General features: G+C 39.2%; 1 long non-coding RNA gene across 2 annotated transcripts; it reads right to left on the bottom strand.

Annotated features, from left to right (window-relative positions):
• Positions 1-7484: 7484 nt before the first annotated feature.
• On the bottom strand, positions 7485-11275 carry LOC138972626 (uncharacterized). 2 transcript variants are annotated; one of them, XR_011457687.1, is made up of 5 exons: positions 10977-11275; positions 10389-10482; positions 9985-10065; positions 8758-8804; positions 7485-8017 (listed from the first exon to the last, which is right to left on the bottom strand). It is a non-coding gene; the product is annotated as an uncharacterized lncRNA (long non-coding RNA). The 2 variants fall into 2 exon arrangements; XR_011457686.1 differs by having other exon boundaries at positions 10981-11273.
• Positions 11276-20000: the final 8725 nt, after the last annotated feature.

Below are 20000 nucleotides of genomic sequence, written 5' to 3'. Positions count from 1 at the left end.
TTTAGTATTACATTTACCTGGATCAATGAATCAGCGGTTCCTGGTCTAGAGAAGAAATTCACAAGCGGCAGCGTAGGTACGTGCATCCATTTATACTTCTCTCAAACCAAACACTTGAGCAGGCCTTCATGATAAACTTAGCTAAAAAAAAGTATTGCGCCCATTTGTGTACCCCGACGAAGTAATGTATTCCTGTGACGTTTTATTTAAACATTGCATGCCTGGTAAGGCGCTCAACTTGGCTAGAACACTTTTTGGATTGAAGATTTCTTTAACAGGGGTCACGCGATAGCCGACCAAATAAGGGTACCCCTAACATCGATCTGACAAAAACGCAAGATACCAATTAAAAAATCAAAAACAATTAAGAATAGGCACAACATGGCACCTTCTATTACAAACACGGAGAAAGTCAAATCAAGCATGTATCCAAAACGCGTTGTTTTGTTTCGCTACCGTGCGACGTTTTGTTTTGTTTTATGTCATTCCTGCTGATACAGATGTCGATTCAATGAACGGTCAGAAACGGGTTGTTTTTGCGTCAGTTTGGATGGGTACCATGACAACCAGCGGTGTATTTAAAAAAAACCCCACGCGGTGGATTGCTTCGAAACTTTCATGATGTGATGCCTACATAAAAGACGCACCTCGGATAACATTTGGAATCAGTACAGGTATTTACACATATGTTATGCAATCTTCCGGGAATGTTTTAAAAACCGTCACTGGTTTGTGCGCTTACATCCAAAACATTCATCATTTCGAAAAGAATTTTTTTTTTAGTACTGCCAAAGTTTCATTTGAGTATGACAACTGGCGGAAATTTGCAAGTCATGTAAACACATGAGAAGCAAATCGCGTGAAGCGAAATTACTACATTTAGTCAATTCGCCGAACTAACAGAATAAAATTAACGCACTGCATTTTTCCACCAACACAATATAGCTGTGTCGTTTCCCCGAGACCATGAGCCAAGAAAGCTCTTTTGCGCAAAAAGCGTTCAGACAGTGACATGCCAATATAGCGCAGTAGCGCTTGCGTTTAACAGGTAAGCACTCTTTTCTTTATTCTTTTAACTTCCTGAGCTTGTTCGTAATCCAAACATAACATATCTATGTGTTTGGAATCAAGAAATGATACAATGATCTCATTTTTGTATAGATAACTAACATTTTATTTTCAACTCATTAATCAATTTTTAAGCTTCCAAGCTTAAATGCAATCCCATATTTCGGTCTACGTTGAAGATTTCTTGACCTAAATTGTAATCAATTTGATCAAAAGATGAGGGTGTGACAGTTCCGCCTCAACTTTTACAAAAAAGCCGGATATGACGTCATCAAAGACATTTATTTTAAAACAAATCTGAGGATATCATTGTCAGGAACTCTCATGCAAAGATTTATGATGATCGCTCCAGGAGTGTTTTTTTCTGAATCGCTATATATACACACAAACACACACACACACACACACACACACACACACCGCACCCTCGGCTGGATTCCCCGTGTTCAGGCTGGTTTCCATGGACAGCGGTTTTTCGCTGAGTGCCTCTCACAACACGCTGAGGTCACGCGTTACTGGGCATTGCTTTTGCACAGAAATCACCCCCAAAATGTCAATCGTGTTTACAGGACAAGCAACTTTATCTTTGTAGTCATACTCCTGTTGAAGAAATCTCTGATACGAAAGGTTGCCAGATAGCCAAGTTAAGTGCCTTTAATGTCATAGAAAGTTGGAATGAAATGACACGGGTATGAATGTTTTGGTTGGGATCTCTCTTTTTTTGCTTAACGCCCAGCCGACCACGAAGGGCCATATCAGGGCGGTGCTGCTTTGACATTTAACGTGCGCCACACACAAGACAGAAGTCGCAGCACAGGCTTTATGTCTCACCCAGTCACATTATTCTGACACCGGACCAACCAGTCCTAGCACTAACCCCATAATGCCAGACGCCAGGCGGAGCAGCCACTAGATTGCCAATTTTAAAGTCTTAGGTATGACCCGGTCGGGGTTCGAACCCACGACCTTCCGATCACGGGGCGGACGCCTTACCACTAGGCCAACCGTGTCGGTGGTTGGGATACGAACATGAGTACAATAAAAACATTTTGCGAAGTTTATTTAAAACGCAATGTGGTATTTAAAACCGAGTGTTGAACAGTTCTTCAAATAAAATAAAATAAAGTGATAGAACATCTGAATTATGTTTTAATTAAAGAGACATTGTCCTATGTTAATTACTTAACGAGGTTATTCGCAGAATCTTACAATAGTTTGCTCAAATATCCTTTGGACAAAAACTGTATCCAAAATGCACATCTCCAGCTTGAAAAATATAGTTTGAAAAGAACAGAATATAGACTACTGGGCTCATGCAGGTTGTTAATGTTTGTGACACATAAAAGATCGGTGTTTCACTTTCTTCTAAACTTTCTTTCCTGTATCAGTTCCATTCTTCTGTAGCTCTACCAAAGTGCAGATTTATCGATGTATATGCTGTGTGCACTCAGAAGAGCGGAGAAGAACTCGTGAACCGATCTGTGTAGCTAATTCTTGTTGATATGCATGCTGTTTAAATATAAAGGTCTGCCGAGTGCCCCATGCTGTTATTGATGAGTTGTTTTGTCCTGGTATTATATGTATATAAATATATTTTGTTTGTTTGTTTGTGTTTACGTTACCTTTTTGTTTTATGTGAATGTGTTCTTGCCTTCACAATGTAAAGGCCAGCCTCTCTCTCTCGCGCTTTTTCTCTCTCATGTTCCCTATTTCTCTCTCCCTTTGTAACTTTCTCCCCCACCCTCTCTCACACACACACACACACACACACACACACACACACACACACACACACATAAACACACACTCAAACATACACGCACACACACGCACACACATACATACTTTATCATTCAATGATAAACAATAACTACAGGATAACCGGATAAAGGCGTAGCGGATCATGAACGTCGCGCCTGACACGATTCAAAGCACACTTTACCTTTATCTTTGAAGTCTGTGTCTCACACCAAGATTTAAAGTCAGCTACTGCTTTAGGGATGACTCAATTTGTTTCTCGTAATGATGGCAAAATGGAGTGTTCTGGCGAAATATAAATGACGGTACCCACCGTTAATTCAATTTTCATCTTCAGTTTCACAAAACAAAAAATGAAAAACGACTCAATTTTCAATATTTCGTTTTTCAATCTTCAATACGGTAAACAGAAAAACAGTTCACTTCCGTTTTTCAATATTTGACTTTCAATTCACAAATCAAAAAACGAAACAAGGTCTACTTCCGTTTTTCAATATTTTGTTTTTCATTTTTCAAAACGGTAAACAGCAAAACAGTCTACTTCCGTTTTTCAATGTTTGATTTTCAAAGCGATAATAGAAAAACAATCAACTTCCGTTTCTCAATAATGTAATATCTTTCATAGTTTTCTTGTGCAATGAACGCTCCCCGATTTCCCAACCAATCGAAGCTCGGTGTCATTTGCGCCATAACGCAAAAGCCGTGCAGGAGTGCTAGCTGGATTTTTGGCCTGTGGACTGCAAGATGTCGGCTGGTTTTTTTAGTGGGTCGCAAAGGATATCGTTGTCGCTGGCAGACGTCCGTGTCAGCAACCTGGCACGGATTTTCAAGGTTTGTATGTTTATGTATGTACACACAAGTCACTTTCACTTTCACTTTCTCCGCAAGCCTACTTTCTGTTTTTCTCGTTTAGAGACTTCATTGCAGCCATGTTGAATTCGTGCACTGTCGCTTTTAGCAAGGTTTGTTTACCACTTCATCTTCACTGTGACTTTCGATTGCCTGTCTAAATAGAATCAGTGTGTCCGAGATGGTTCTAGCGACGAAAAGAAGAAGGCTGCACGTGTTGTTTTTTTCCAAACTACAAAAAAAGGAATTGTTTGTGTACTTCTACTATGACACTGGTGACTGGAGAACGTTGTACTCATAGCACCATCACGAATAATTTGTTTTCATTGAACAGTGACACCGTTCGAGAAACACAAACTGAAACTGTATTGATCACATTTTCCCACACAAACAATTCCTTTTTTTGTAGTTTGGAAAAAAAAACCACGTGCAGCCTTCTTCTTTTCGTCGCTAGAACCATCTCGGACACACTGATTCTATTTAGACAGGCAATCGAAAGTCACAGTGAAGATGAAGTGGTAAACAAACCTTGCTAAAAGCGACAGTGCACGAATTCAACATGGCTGCAATGAAGTCTCTAAACGAGGGAAACAGAAAGTAGGCTTACGGAGAAAGTGAAAGTGAAAGTGACTTGTGTGTACATACATAAATATAGAAACCTTGAAAATCCGTGCCAGGTTGCTGACACGGACGTCTGCCAGCGACAACGATATCCTTTGCGACCCACTAAAAACAAGAAATTCCTCCGATAGGAAAAACACCCCCGTTGGTCAAAGGGAAATAACCATTCTCACTGCTCAGGATTGAGCAATTTAGAGCTTATCTCTAAGCCCTTTTGAACTGTTCTGGCTTCTCAAAGGAAGGCCAGTACATACAAATACACAAAAGCCGCCAGACCACATCACAAACAGAACTGAACAATCCACAGGTGTTGCCCACATAGAGAGAGAGAGACACACACACACACACACACAAACACAGAGAAGCCGTATATATAGAGAGATAGATGACAGTGTATTTTTCGCGTGGCTATAAATTGATTCGACCTTTGCACTTTTACAGTGAGGATAATTTACGGGTCCAATTTACGTTTTGGACACTGCGGTGACCTTCTAAAAATAGTAACAGAACGCCGGGAATATCCGAAGATGCCCCCTCATACATAGTGCACCATACGAAGGAAGGGAGGTAAACGCTGAAAACATGGAGAAGATAAGGAAGAGTTATGCTGTAGTTGATCCCCCCAAAAAACCAAAATCCACCAATAACTCCCTAACCGTGTGTTTGACTGGTCCCAATTTTTGTAATGACCGTCTCAGGAATGTATAGAACCTGTTCACCAAGTTTGGTGACGATCGGTCCGTTCATTCTTGAGATCTACTTGCGAACACAAACAAACACACAAACACACAAACATACAAACAAACAAACACACAAACAAACAAACACATCGACCGAAACCTATACACACCCCTATTCACGACTTTCCGACCTTGACATTGTAGCTTGGGTCATGTGGGCGTTGGCATCATTGTCCAATCAGAAATAGTCAATGATCATCTCCTCAGTGTGTTCCGGTCCGGAACGCAAAACAGTTTGTGCGGAAAAAGAGAACGTGGTTTGACAACTAAAGGGCATTTTGACCGGCTCGCACTACAGCATCGTTCAAATGTGGGAGAATGACACATCTGACAAATAGCCAGTGGTTACCAACATGAGAAACTGGGGATAGGAATCGTAATCCGTATGTAAGTTTGAAGCGGCCCTGACGCTGTTTGTACGTCAATCCGAAGAGAAGCTATCGTACTAGGCCCTAGGTGACATTTCGTCAAGTTCCACTCCCAGTTTGCCGACTCTATGACCCCCCCCCCCCCCCCCCCCCGCCAAACTGCTGCACCCGGTGGCAGGGAAAGCAGTTCGACTTAAGGTGACTGCAGGGCAAGTTCAATTTTGCAAGCTAAAAATAAATGTTCTACTACCTTGTCAGTCTAGATCTGGAACTCATGAAACAGCACTATTCAAATCCCAATAAAGTGAGCTGGTGTTTTTCTAGATCTAAGCATCGACCGAATTCAATAGAAATGTTCCTTGCATGGCATAATTATTTACCTAAATCTGTTATTAAGTTTGTTGAAAATCAAAGTATTCGTTTTTTGTTTGTTCGCGTGTCTGGTTTTTGCTTAGTCGATTAGCTTACACGATGTGTGGCTTTTTATTTTGTAAGGGTGGTTTAGCATGTATAAAATGAGACCTAGACCACATACGCCATAAAAGTAGAGTTCCCCGTTCAATACCAAGATTGCCAGTATTGATATTCAGACAACTTTTGGATAAATGTGTGGGGCTGTGGTGTTGCAGTGGTAGATTGTTTGCACGGCTATGTAGGTAGGTACGTGTACATCCGTGTGCTTTTGTGCAGGCATTTGTGAAGCAGGAACATGCAACATTTTTGACAAACATCAGGGTTGTGTGTGTGTGTGTGTGTGTGTGTGTGTGTGTGTGTGTGTGTGTGATAAAACCAACTAAGCTTACATCCAGCACAAAAAGCTTCAGCTCTACTTCACCAGTCAAAGACAAACGCATTGTTTTATTCAGCTTTTGACACATATATTCACTCGATCAGAATCGAACCCTCTTCGTGAATATTGTATTTCAGAAAAAAATAACATATTGATTCTACACAACAAATGGTATTGCTATATGCTATGAGTATGAACGATGAAGACTAGCAACCGAGACAGATGAGGCATCAAGTTTCTTAGCCTTTTAGCCTCTTATGTTGCATACATGTCATTTGTTTTTAATTTTTATCTCCTGATAACTGACCAGAAAGGTACGTACAAACTTCGATTCTGCAACTACCTCGTAAACTTTTCGATCGCTAATACACCAGAACTTGATACAGTATGCAACACTCACAGGCTTGATTACCTGTTGCAATGAAACGACAGAAGGAATTAAAAGACTATGTAACTGAGAGGAACCGATGTATTCAAGTTCAGAACGAAGCAGTTTCTGCCTCGGAGCCTGTATCTCATGCTATGGAGCCACTAGAAGAGAAATGTCTGGCGTAGTTTGACCCAACAGACAGAGAAGTCAAGGGGGGTAATCTATCGACAGCAGTTGTATTGCTGGTTTGTATTTGATCTTACAAACCATTCTTATTAACTTGTATAAATAGTTTATCGCTTCAGTAAACACTCATCTATTTTGAAGATTACGTAATTTTCAACAACAAAAATTAAAAAAAATTCGCAATTCAATATTTCACGCAAATTTTACTGATCCGCAAACAATTTTGCATGAACAAGTGTTATGTTAGGGAGAGAGTACGAGTGCGTAGTTAGACATATTTTGAGTGGAGTAGCAAAAATGCTTTAGCCATGTACTAATTATGTTATTGAACTGCTTAGCGGAGACTTCCAGATCAATCATACGGCGGTGAAAGACTGGTCTCTAGTACGGTCTATACTTACAAAATATAAAAATAAACAAACAAACCAACACAAAAAAGGTTTGTGTTGCACGTAGGATTTAAGTATTTAATTGAATAGAAAAGGCAACATCGGAATAAAAGCAAATCTCGTGGTTCTCTTGTCAAGGAGTATGCACAGAATATGAAAGAAGATTGTGGAGTAGGCTGCTTTCTATTCTACTGCTCTAAATTAGCAAGAGGCAAGCTTTACAATGCTATTCACACTAGGATGCAAAGCATTCAGTGCTAAAGCTCTCAAATCACAATAGTTACAAGACAAAACACACTTCTTGGGGCTACAAGAAATGTTAATATTTGTAAGCACACAATTGGACACATTTTTGTAAATATTTTTTATTGCCTCCCTTGAATAAAACTTATTAAAAAAAATATTCTGAGAAAAAAAGTTATACTTAAAAGCAAAGCTATCAAGAAATAGGTAGACAACCCGTGTAGATACCTTTATTCTTAAGACATTTTATTTTTGGAGGATGTCACTATGCAATTTTACAGATTAAAAAAAAAAAGCTTTAGATGATCTCCCTTGAACAAACATTTCTTGTTTTTACTATGTGTTAGTTTTAAGGGTATATAGAAGAACAATAAAGAAAAAATGCTGCAAATTGACTTGGACGTATTTACAATTTAATTAAACAAAATGTTTCAAATTATCTGATAATGAAATTCTACATTAAAATTAAAGCAGATCTAGGGACTTGTGCACAACATAAAACATAAGGAACTATGATCTGCATTGCTTGTTATGATGATAATGGCTGGCACCTGTCGACCGACTTGCACGCCATAATTCTATATGTTTTACTATGCGCCCTGCATGTCAATGGTCTTTCTCTGGGTGGCTCGATTCTGAGGAGATAAAGAAAATGCATTTAGTGCAAGCAGTACATAATGACAACACACATACAATTACTTAAAGCAGCTGCTGGTTTCAGAGTATTTAGCTAAAGGCCCACCCCAACTTGTTTGCCTCAATGTCGCAGATTTGGTCAGACTTTCACAATGAGTAAGATAACAAATTTAACAATGTTTTGATTAAAAAAAAAATAGTATTCATTTTTGTTGTTTTCGGTCCCATTCACTGGGAATCTTACTCAAGGACAAGGATTTTTCTTAGGAATATTTGTATGTGAAGCTTCCAAGCCCTAGCTTCAGAAACGACCAAAAAACCCTCAATAATGGATTTTGTTGTGCATAGTGATGGCTATCCAACCGAGTGGCGGAGCACTGGTGAATCCTTTCATTCTCCTGATTGCTTGATTCTGAAATGACATTGTGGAGTTGGTAGTTATGTGAGTGTGTAGTGCCTGCTCTTCGTTGTTTAGTCAGGGGGAGGGGGGGGGGGGGTATTGAATCATATGATCATAAAGTAAGACTTCACTGTGATGTGCAGAGATTTAGTCAGGTACACAACATTGCTATGCTATCACGAAATTAGGTGTTCTATCCTCTAGATGGGCTACACAACTACATCAGATGTGATGGTTGGGTTTTCGCAAGTCAGCAACATGTTTTGAAGTTCTCATTGGGTAATCACGGCTGACATCAAACACAGAAAAGGTGGAAAAAACATAAATCAATGAACTCACCTTCCCTGCATTGTGATACTAGCCATATGGGTCTGCCGAAGTAGCTCCTGCACATATTGAATTAAGTATTCATGTTATTGTTAGGATCACACTTTTTTCTGGTACATGTATATCAGACTGGAAAGTTTCTCAAGGCTTGAAGAATTCAAGAGCTTGCCTATCCCCAATAAAATTAAAAAAATTTAGTATGCAAGTATTTTCAGGGTCTCAAGGTTTTAATATGAAGTCTGTTCCTCTGGGGTCATGGAGAAACAAATTACAAATGAGAACATACTGTTACACAACAAATTCCGACCAATTTAGGACACACCATAACATAACTCACAAACAAACAACAGCAATACAATAATTAGTCTGCAAATACCTAAACGTCGTTCACACTAGGTATACAAAAATAAAAAAGCACATTCAGGCAGGTTTGACAAGTAGACCATTCCAGCTACTGTTCCAGACCAAAGGCCATGTTTCCCCTTACTCTGTGATTGTAATCATAATTATTGTTTATGAATGACTTCAGTTTTTCTAAGTAAATCTCTCGTTGTAATTACTGGTAAATGCATTATCCCAATTAAGATATCCTCACATCTAACCTGCGTAAACTTCATTTCAAGGGTTTTAATTTTTTTTTAGCTGGCCAAGAAATTATAAGCATTCCTCAATTATGTTCCTGTCAGACTCAATGAGCTAATCTTATAAAAAAAATTAAAAAAAGGTAGCATCTTATAATATTCTCACGTGAATTATAGCTAATCAGAAAACTAGTATTTAATTTTTTTTTAAACTCAAACTGAAAATACAGGCATGCAACATTATCCTTGCTGTTTTGTGATAACCCTTACCATCAACTATTCTATTTCATTTCCATCTTAACAGGCGTAGCACCTCTCTGGAAGCCAAAAGAACACTTTAAATCCACCCCCCCCCCCCCAGTACTGAGTAAACATTGCTGTGCATATTTAAAAAAAAAACAATGCCTGAGTCTCCAGTCACCTGTTTATGTTGTTGTCCTTGTACTTCACTTGTAGCTTAGCTGTTCAAGAAACTGTTTCTCTGATCACATGATCAAAATTCAAATACTTAATAAACCAATTTTGATTCTATTTCTTCAATAATAAGTTGAACGTCTGCATATGTAATTGCCACAATTTACAGAGTTTCTGAATAAATGCTGCAAGAAAAACCAACAGAATGAACAGTTTGTAAATATACTAACATACCTATATTTACCTTATGACATGTGTGGTACAGTGGCTGCTAAAACGTCCGTTACACCTGTCTGCATATATTAGGTGACAGCCCTGATGGAGACTGAAAAAAAAGTTCCTTTGTCAGTACCCTGTGTATGAGTGTGGTCGGGTATGTTCTGGAACAATTAGAGCACTCCCTATGACCATATGTTGCACGGAGGGTAGGGGGGGGGGGGGGGGGGGGCTTTTAGAGGTGTAGTTGTTGGACTGTAGTGTAGAGGCTGATTGGCAGTGCTATGGGGTGAGGGTGGAGCTGGGGCGGAGAATATATCGTATGTAATTGAACACCAATAGTAATAAGCATGATCAGTTAGACTAGAGTTAAAAACTATGTTGATCGCCAGAGACATTACATAATGTGAAATCACAAGCATGTTACTGTACCTTTCGTTTTGCCATTGAGATTGGTAGAAGGCATTGAGTGGTGAACACAAGTTGCATTGATCACTGCATCACCATGTGGTCAATCCCCTTTGATCTGCAGATTGCACCAGCACAAACCAACACTGTGTTATGATCGTAAACAGCCCACATGGCCAATAAATCTAAGAACACAAAAACTAGATAGATCTAATCGGAGAGCCTGCAAACCGAGTCATGCTTTTTAAATTCAATGAAAATCTGTCTGTCAATGAAGCAGATAGATCTATCCTTGCGATTGTTTTTGCAAGCAGATAAATGTTAGAACGTCACTTATTCCGTTTTCATTCAACAAATTGATATTTTGCAAGATGCATTTCGTGCCAATGAGCTGAACAAACAATCAAAATCAAGCAAGTGGTAGATCTACATTCTTGAAGATAAAATTCAGTCACGCAAACAAACTGAAGATCTAGCTTACTGCTGTATTGATTTCGCCAAATAAATGCATTTGCATGCCGAAGTTATTCCTGCTTTGATTCCAATCATTCTAATTGATCTGAATGCAAAAAATATACGTAAACGAGCTGATCAAAATGAGTAACATTGCACCTGCCTATAGACTGTACTGCGAAAGCGAAGGTCGTCTGCGACTGGAGATTTTGAAGTCGAACAGCGTCGTTTCTTCACTCTCAGCGGTTGTCTTCATCGGAAAAGTGAAAAGCCTGACTTGCAATCTAGCGAAAGACACATTCTGTCTTTCCGTTCGGGCGTTGTTTTTGTGTACAATCTCTGAAAATGTTATTTCGAAAAAGGCGGCCGTCATTGTTTTGGGGTTTCCGCCTAGTGGTGTTTTAAACCGGTTTCAGACCGGAACACACTGAGGAGATGAGAACAAAATGGCACCCCCCATGAAATCCGAAAGGTCACGGAAAAAAGTCGTGAATACCGGGGGTGTAAAAACAGCCGACATCTTGCAGTCCACAGGCCAAAAATCCAGCTAGCACTCCTGCACGGCTTTTGCGTTATGGCGCAAATGACACCGAGCTTCGATTGGTTGGGAAATCGGGGAGCGTTCATTGCACAAGAAAACTATGAAAGATATTACATTATTGAGAAACGGAAGTTGATTGTTTTTCTATTATCGCTTTGAAAATCAAACATTGAAAAACGGAAGTAGACTGTTTTGCTGTTTACCGTTTTGAAGAATGAAAAACAAAATATTGAAAAACGGAAGTAGACCTTGTTTCGTTTTTTGATTTGTGAATTGAAAATCAAATATTGAAAAACGGAAGTGAACTGTTTTTCTGTTTACCGTATTGAAGATTGAAAAACGAAATATTGAAAATTGAGTCGTTTTTCATTTTTTGTTTTGTGAAACTGAAGATGAAAATTGAATTAACGGTGGGTACCGTCATTAATATAGCACATTTCTCCTTTCAAACCTCATCTAGCAGCCATTTCCGGCGCTCGATCGCCGACAGTTTCAGCTTTGAAAGTAAGCTACGAAAGAATACCAACCGCTCTATGACATTTTATGCATCGGGAAACACATTTAGTCATTGCTGAAGCAGTAGCTTACAGTAACTGGACCTGTCAACTCCAGGTGCACGGAGACCCATAGGGCTTTCAGTCATGCCCCAGGCCATCCTCAACTCAGGTCAAAATGAGTTCGGCTCATTCTCTCCCTGACAGGATGCCTTGGTTTTCCTTGTCTGGCGAGGAAATCGATTTTTGTTTTTACATATTTAGATCTTTTCGTAATGTGTTATGGATGTAAGCAGATTCGCGATCGTCGATAATGATTTTTCATGGTGTTGTGTAATTTTTAAATTACAAAGGAATTGATATCAATCAATCAATCAATATGAGGCTTATATTGCGCGTAATCCGTGGGTACAGTTCTAAGCGCAGGGATTTATTTTTAAATTTTTTTAAAATTTTTATTTTATGCAATTTATATTGCGCACATATTCAAGGCGCAGGGATTTATTTATGCCGTGTGAGATGGAATTTTTTTTACACATTACATCACGCATTCACATCGGCCAGCATGTAAGACAGTTTCAAGCGAGCTATTTTTCGCGGCTTTATTTACTGTGCAAACAACTCTAAATATGGCAAAAGTGTCACGTGATAATCAACCGTTTGGTTTCGGCGCTCACTGGAGCAGACGATTTTTTCTGTAACCAGTTGACAGTGATGAAACCATATATTACGGTCTCCTTCCGGCAGCAGTCCCAAATTTTCGACTTGTTTTGACCTTAGAACGATGTCTTTATCATAACTGTGAAGAACAGAACGGAGATCACTGTCGAAGTCGGCCAATCTGCAATCATTTTCGTCTTGCGAACACTGATCTCAAATTTATATCAGTGCTCGCGAAAAACATATGGGAGATAACTTTGTATTCTTGTTTTGATAGATTCGCGTAGGACTGTAGCGTCCGGTCAGAGGGACAACTGGCAATAGCCGTGGAGCGATGCTTATCAGAATGGCCCCAGGCAGCTATCCCTTTGAAAAAAATACCAAGTTTCATTGACTTTCATGGAAGGAGTCAAAAACTGCACATTGTTTACGAATTGATTTTGAACTGCAACCGGGCAGGTCTTAGGCGCCCTGGGCCAGGCTCACATCAAGTCCCGCACGTGAACTATTTACGTCAAAAGCCTACATGGAAGTCTATTAGTCTATTAGTCTAGGCGAGAGGAAGAATTCTTTCTGTTTTGAGTAGGGTAGACCGGGGCTAGTCCGCCTACTTTTATGCTTTTGGTAGCATAACTGGCGAGTTTGATGAACTAGAAGACTGATTTTTTATTTTACATCAAGACAAATGTGTAGCTGATATCAATGTGCAGACAGTTTTTATGTGCGCATGAACATTTGTTGTACATACTGCTTTAAGTAGACCTACCCTAACGTAGGCGAACTTGCCCGAAGTCGGGGTAAGTCCGCCTACAGGGTGGGGCAAGTCCGCCGCTCTCATCCCATAGTAGGTACAAGACTAGTAGTGGGCAAGCTTTAGTGGCAAATCTTTTTTAATTCCCTTCAATATTTAGGTTCAAAAATGCCAATGGAAAAATACGAAAGAATGTAACACAAAATTACGTTAGGGGAGACCGGGGCTAGTCCGCCTACTTTTATGCTACTTTTATGCTTTTGGTTACATAACTGGCGAGTTTGATGAACTAGAAGACTGATTTTTGTATTTTACATCAAGACAAATGTGTAGCTGATATCAATGTGCAGACAGTTTTTATGTGCGCATGAACATGTGTTGTACATACTGCTTACGGCGAACATGCCCCATGACAAATAGGCGGACTTGCCCCTGCACGGGCAGGCAACTCTAGTGCCAGATAACGAGCACAACATGGGAAGGAAGAAGCAAAACTTTTGTCAGAACTCGACCTTAATTAACGCACTTTCACTCGACACCAAGACTAAGTATTTGTTCTCAGAGGTAATGCATCAAAACCTAAGTCAACTCCTATGCATTCATGTTACAAAAATGAAGAAAAACACTTTTTGTGATCTGTACTCACGATATATGGGCGCGCAACCTCTGTAGTGGAATGCATGAATGGAGACTATCAAGCTAGTTGGGAACTAAATTCAAAGTTCGAAACTATCGCTCTAGTGCGCAATGCATGGCACGATATTTTCAAATGTTCCGACCTAAGTTGGTGACTAACTTGCTCAACTTTGGTCCTCCTCCGAGGAGGACCAAATTCCTTAGTTTCGAACTATTGCAAAAACACAAATGGCGGCCGCCATGACAGTCTTTGATTTTGCTGTACAAAAAAATCAAATATTCGGCAGTCCGACGCATGAACCAAAGAATGATGTCGACAAAGAAGTTGAAACATTGATTGCGCTTTGGAGGGGGTTCAAATACAAGTCGTGAAGTGACCGGCACAGCTGATTTGGGACACGATCTACCTTGAGTCGGGAGATTTGCTATGAACATTGACTAAATTTCCACTTTTTACATCAGCGACTGTACAAATTTGGCTTGTACATCTTCCTGTCGCTGATTTTAATCGGTTTGGATCATCCAACAGGTAAGAGCAAGATTCATCCGTTGTGTGCGTGTAGTTTGTGTGTCCCACGGTGTGTGTGTTCGTTTGTGCGCCTCGGTGTGTGAGTGTGTGTCAAATTATATTGCAATAATACATTTGTTAGAAAGTGAGAGCAAGGGTAGATCTAGATCTATGGGCCAGGCAGTACTGTCTGAGTGTCTCCGAAACCGTGTTCAGTGTCATAGGAAAATAGGCCTACGAGCCATTGTGTAGTGGTGACGATGAAAGATACAGTTGTTGTTTTTCTGACAGTGACATTGACAATGAACGATCGTCAATGCATCAATGATTATGCACAAAAGTCAACTGTGCACTGTTGACTGAATTTCCCACGGTGGAGCAATGAACAGTAGACACTAAAACAAAGCTAATCTAATGCATTGAAGCATCGCTGTAGATCTATCTCATTCAACTAACAATATAATGCAGTGAATGGCAAATCTATCTCTGAATGAACTGTTGTGTATCCTTATTTGCTGTAAATGTCCTGGCTCACACTGCACTCCCAACATTAGAAGTATGTTTTCTAAGCTGAATGCATGTATAATTTGATATAGTAAGTGTGTAAAGCCAAGAGTAACACTAACTGGCCCAAAACAATTTTTGTGTGTATACAAATGAAGAAAGAAACTGACTTCACTTGAATCACTGCCACTGAAAGTGTGTCTATTGTGTATTTTTTAGAAGGGTTATTCAACAATGACTTATTTTTCTGTTTAAATACTTGATATTTACTCTGCATGAACAGAGTCAGAGGTAAATGCTGCTGTATAAACTATAATTGTGAAAGAGGGGATAAAAGAATCAATGAGCGAGTGGTTTAACTATAATACAGTTATTATTTATTGTTAATTAATTATTTTATGGTGTTTTTTTTCAGACCTCCTAAGAAACCAGAGATGATGTGTGATGAAGTGTTCATACAGCTCTTGCATTCAGATATATATGGATTCTGGAGAGGATTCAGACTGAGTGGACATGCTGCTTTACAGACTACCATGAAGAGTAAGTCACACATTTCTGTACCACTACCAAGTACCTGCTTGTGCCTATTAAATTGTTATTGTAAAATTGATTTATGATATGTAAATTGGCACTGGTGATAGTAGTTTGAAGCTGTGTAGATGTTTTTGGCAGACTTTTGTACGTTGTGTTGTAAAGAGATCTGCGTTTCACATTAGATGCACTTACAATCTAGATAGATACATTCAGCTATGTCAACACTTGTTACATCTGAATCTGAGAGTAGTGGCAGGAGATGCAAGTTTATTGACACAAAAACATTACGGCTTTGTATAAAATAAATTCTTACATCTGTATGTATCCTTGCATAGTACAATTTGTACTATTTATACAAAATGGTACATAAAGCTTGGTTTTAGTTCTCTTTCTCTTCTCAAATCCTTTGCCACTATTCTTAAAGTAAATTACACAGTGTGAATGAACTAATGCAGCACAGGAAAGTAAAACAAAATTGCAAGATAAAATGAAATCATTACTAATTTACTGGAATTATTTTAAAGGCACATACAGTTATTCTTCCCTTGGCTCACCATCCTAGATCTTGCCAGGCTTTTACATGGAATAAGAATGAATCTGTTCACTCGGATACTTCTACATTCAACACCCTGGCTTCTTCCTGCTCAGAGTTAGATTTTGTTGTGGAAACCACTCTCAGATTAACAAAAATGTTACTTCTTTACTTCTGCGAGTGACTTTTGAGAAATTCGTTCATAAACAAAATTCAACTATGCACATGAAGCAGTTACTGACTGTCAGGGTGTCAATATTGTATGTGTCTGGGTGAAGTTATGTTCCTATCCCATGTACAACTGGCCAGATCTGAAATGGCCAAAATCAATGGGATCAACACACATCCCCAGAATCTTCATCACTGGAAAATGTGGTGGGTTGAATGTATTTTAATAAAAAGGCTGACAGCCGAGTGCTTTGGATCCTGAAAGTTCTGTTTTGGACTGAAATCGAGACACATTTCCCAATGAAACTCAAACTGTATAGTGTTGATGCTGAAGAGCGAAAGTGTGTGGGTTGAGGGCACACTTGTTTTTGACTAAAATCGAAACATTTCTGCCGAGCACAAAGTTCATATACGCACAGATTTTTTTAATAGTTTAGATTACAATATCACACACACCATCCCCGATCCCAATGGTCATGTGAAGAGCAAGTGCTTCCTCATCCCCCCCCCTCCCCCACACACACACACACACTGCTCAACACGTACACACCTTCTCCCCCCAACACACACCCTCCCCTCGCTAACCAAAACCCATCCCCGTGAATACTGAAGGTGCTCAGTTATATATATTTTCTTTATTTTTCAGGAAGGACCGCTACATTAAGGGAAGGCTGTTTGCACCTTGGTTCCTGGGTTCGCTGGGGACGATTATCAAATTCAGAGTACCATCACAATTCTGTGCTTTTCCATCTGATTCGGCTGAGAATGCTTGCAGAGGTTTCTACACTACCCGTCATAAAAAGTAGGCAGATGCGTTTGAGGGCAGATCTTACTGATGAGGCTGTTGATTGAAAAGGCCATTAATTTCCCTACTTTATGCAGAAACAAAATTGGGTTTTCATGACGTAGTGTCTATGCAGTGAAACCTGCAAAACAGACACCCCCCCCCCCCCCTTCCCACAAATCAAATTCACAAAATCAAGCTTCCCGTGTTAAAATCAACAACACAAATCAGAACAACTAAACCGAAACATGTTTTGCATGTCATTAGACAGAACAATCAAATCTTTATCCAAAACAGTCCGTTTTGTTCACATATATCTTGTCTAACATGAACGCTATGGCATGCTGAGCGTGTAGTTGTCAATCCTCTCAGTTTTTGAAGTCGTTTTAGCGGGTAATGAGACCAAAAATGGTACATTTCAGAACTCCTCAACGCATTGTCTTAAAACTGTCAGTGATTTGTGCTAACACACGTCGTTAAGTACAAAAATGAGACCAAAAAATGGTACATTTCAAACTTGTCAGTGATTTGGGCTAACACATGTCGTTAAGTACACACGGAATCTCAAGTCATGTGAGATATTAGTTCTGCTGTTGCGCGACATGCCAGAACGAATTTTAAAAATAAAAATATACCCTGTCCAATGAACTGAATTTGTAAAACATATTAGCATGCATTAAGAAAAATGAAAGCTTCAATTTACCTTTAATTTCATACATTTTCAACTATGACTGTTCACAGCGCACTTGTACGCACACACACATTCTTGGAAAATGCTCTTTCAAGAGCCATGATCAGTTAAGCGTGTCAGCCGTGAGCTTTTCTAGGCGTAGGCCTACATTTGCGCTCAGCGCTCTGAATGAGGCAAAATATTAATGTTCGCGTTGAAATCCTCATACCGCCAATGTCTGATAAAATATGTACATGAAATTTAATTGTGTGGCGCATCTGTTATTGTTCTTGAAGATAACAACAAATTAATTGTTTTTCAATGAGTCAGCGAAGACCTACCATCAATTTAAGAACTCTTTCTGGCATGTCAATTAACAGCAGACTAATGTCTCAAATGACTTTAAAATCCGTATGAACTTTCCCACATGTGTTACTACTGTTAGCACAAATCACCGCAACGTTGAAGGCAATGCGTTGAGGAGTTACGAAAACGTACCGGTTTTTGTCTCATTACCCACTAAAACTGCCTTTTACAGCTTCTCAGAGGAATGACACCTACACAAATCAACATGCCTTAATGTCAGTGTTAGACCAGATATGTGAACAAAACTGACTGATTTGGATGCAGATTTGATTGTTTTTTCTATTGACGTGCAGAAGATGTTTTGTTTTGGCAGTTCTGATTTTTTGTCAATTTTAACGCGGGAACATTGATTTTGCGAATTTGATTTTGCAGGGTGTCTGTGTTGTATGTTCCACTGTATAAACACTATGTCATATAAACCCAATCTGCTTTCTGAATAGGTTTGGGGAATGAATGGCTTTTTTCAGTCATATACAGGATAAACCAAAAAAATGTAACACTAAAACAATGCTAATAACTTCTACATCTGTTGACCGAATCACTTTATTTTTAAGGTACATAAACCGCAGCCAGTGCATGACCCTTCCACAAAGTAAACATTTTGTAGATCAAATGTAACTGGTCAAATGGTCTGACTTTTGTGCTCTATTTCAAAAAATAAATTCCAAATTCGGCGGTCGATTCACTAAAACGAAGTTTGACCATGAACGGTATCAATACTTAATTTAAACCCTCCAGACTTTTAGCTTTTATATTATCTGAATGTCTGAGTATACACCCCCTAGATCATCGGTGACCTGAAGAAAGCAGTTATATACTCATAGACAGACGCGTGTGAAGCATGTTTAAATGTGGAGTACGCTCATTTAAACAAAAAATACACCAAGCTTGTTTGAGAATACTCCAAGTCCAAAACAGGGATTCCCAGGTCTGAATGTTGATTAAGGTATACTTTTGTGATTCGAATTGCCCCGAATGTTACAATCTTGAGCGCTTAGATCGGGCAAGTTTGGCTACCGCTCAATTTTAAAACCCGTACCGTTGAGTCGATCCCCAAAATTGGGAACTTAATTTAAAATTGCACAAAAGTCAGCCTATTTGATCTTCAAAATTGTCACTTTGTAGAAGGGTCATGCATAGGCTGAAGTTTATGTCCACAAATGTAGGTTATTAACTTGTTGTGGGTTGCATTGTTTTTGGGTCAACCTGTATTTGTTTTTTTTAATAAACGGCCTCATCATAAAGATTTGCCCTCAAACGGATCTGCCTACTTTTTATGACGAGTATTATAGTTGGCTCAGTGGCTAAAGAAACATGAATAAACAAACAAACAAATCTCATCATTCTCTGTGTTTTAATGTGTGTGTGTGTGTTTTGGGGAGTTTGTTTTGGTTTTTAGTGAGAGGATGGCTGGTGGTTTGGATGGGGTGAAAAGCTGAGTGACACTGTGATTGTGGATAATTAAATTGTTGTTGTTGCTGCTGTCAGTTTCAAGGCACCGTTCTTCTTGCAAACGCCAAGTTTGGCTTACTATTTTATATCTGCATGGGCTCTTACATGAGGTTAGGCCATCTATACACTTTGATACATACCAAACATTTACATTCTGACTGGGTCATGTGCAAAGTTGGAATGTTTGAATGAATACATTTTGCGGATTGATGCCAGTAGAAGTTAAACAAATTAATTGATCAAACATTCCAACACTTCAAAGTAAACACACGTGTTTTTGACAGCTGGTATATGTTAAAGTGGAGGGATGGTTTTATTCCACGTGAAGCCTGCATGCCACATCTGAGACGTTGAGCGAAATCGTTTACACAAAATATGCAATCATTGTTTATCATCATTTAAATTAAAACGTTCATACACAATGACACAACAAATGTTGTCGGAAACTCAAAAGAACACATGAAAGAATAAAACATGATCAATGCAGCAAAACGCGCCACTTGTACAGAGTGGGTTACAATTTCATTCTTTGTTTAATTTAGCCTTCACATTTCCCTTATCATATCTTATATTTTAACATCGT

This window comes from Littorina saxatilis, linkage group LG8 (genome assembly GCF_037325665.1).
Source record: "Littorina saxatilis isolate snail1 linkage group LG8, US_GU_Lsax_2.0, whole genome shotgun sequence".
Taxonomy (NCBI): Eukaryota; Metazoa; Mollusca; class Gastropoda; order Littorinimorpha; family Littorinidae; genus Littorina; species Littorina saxatilis.
This window is presented reverse-complemented; position numbering and strand designations above follow the sequence as displayed.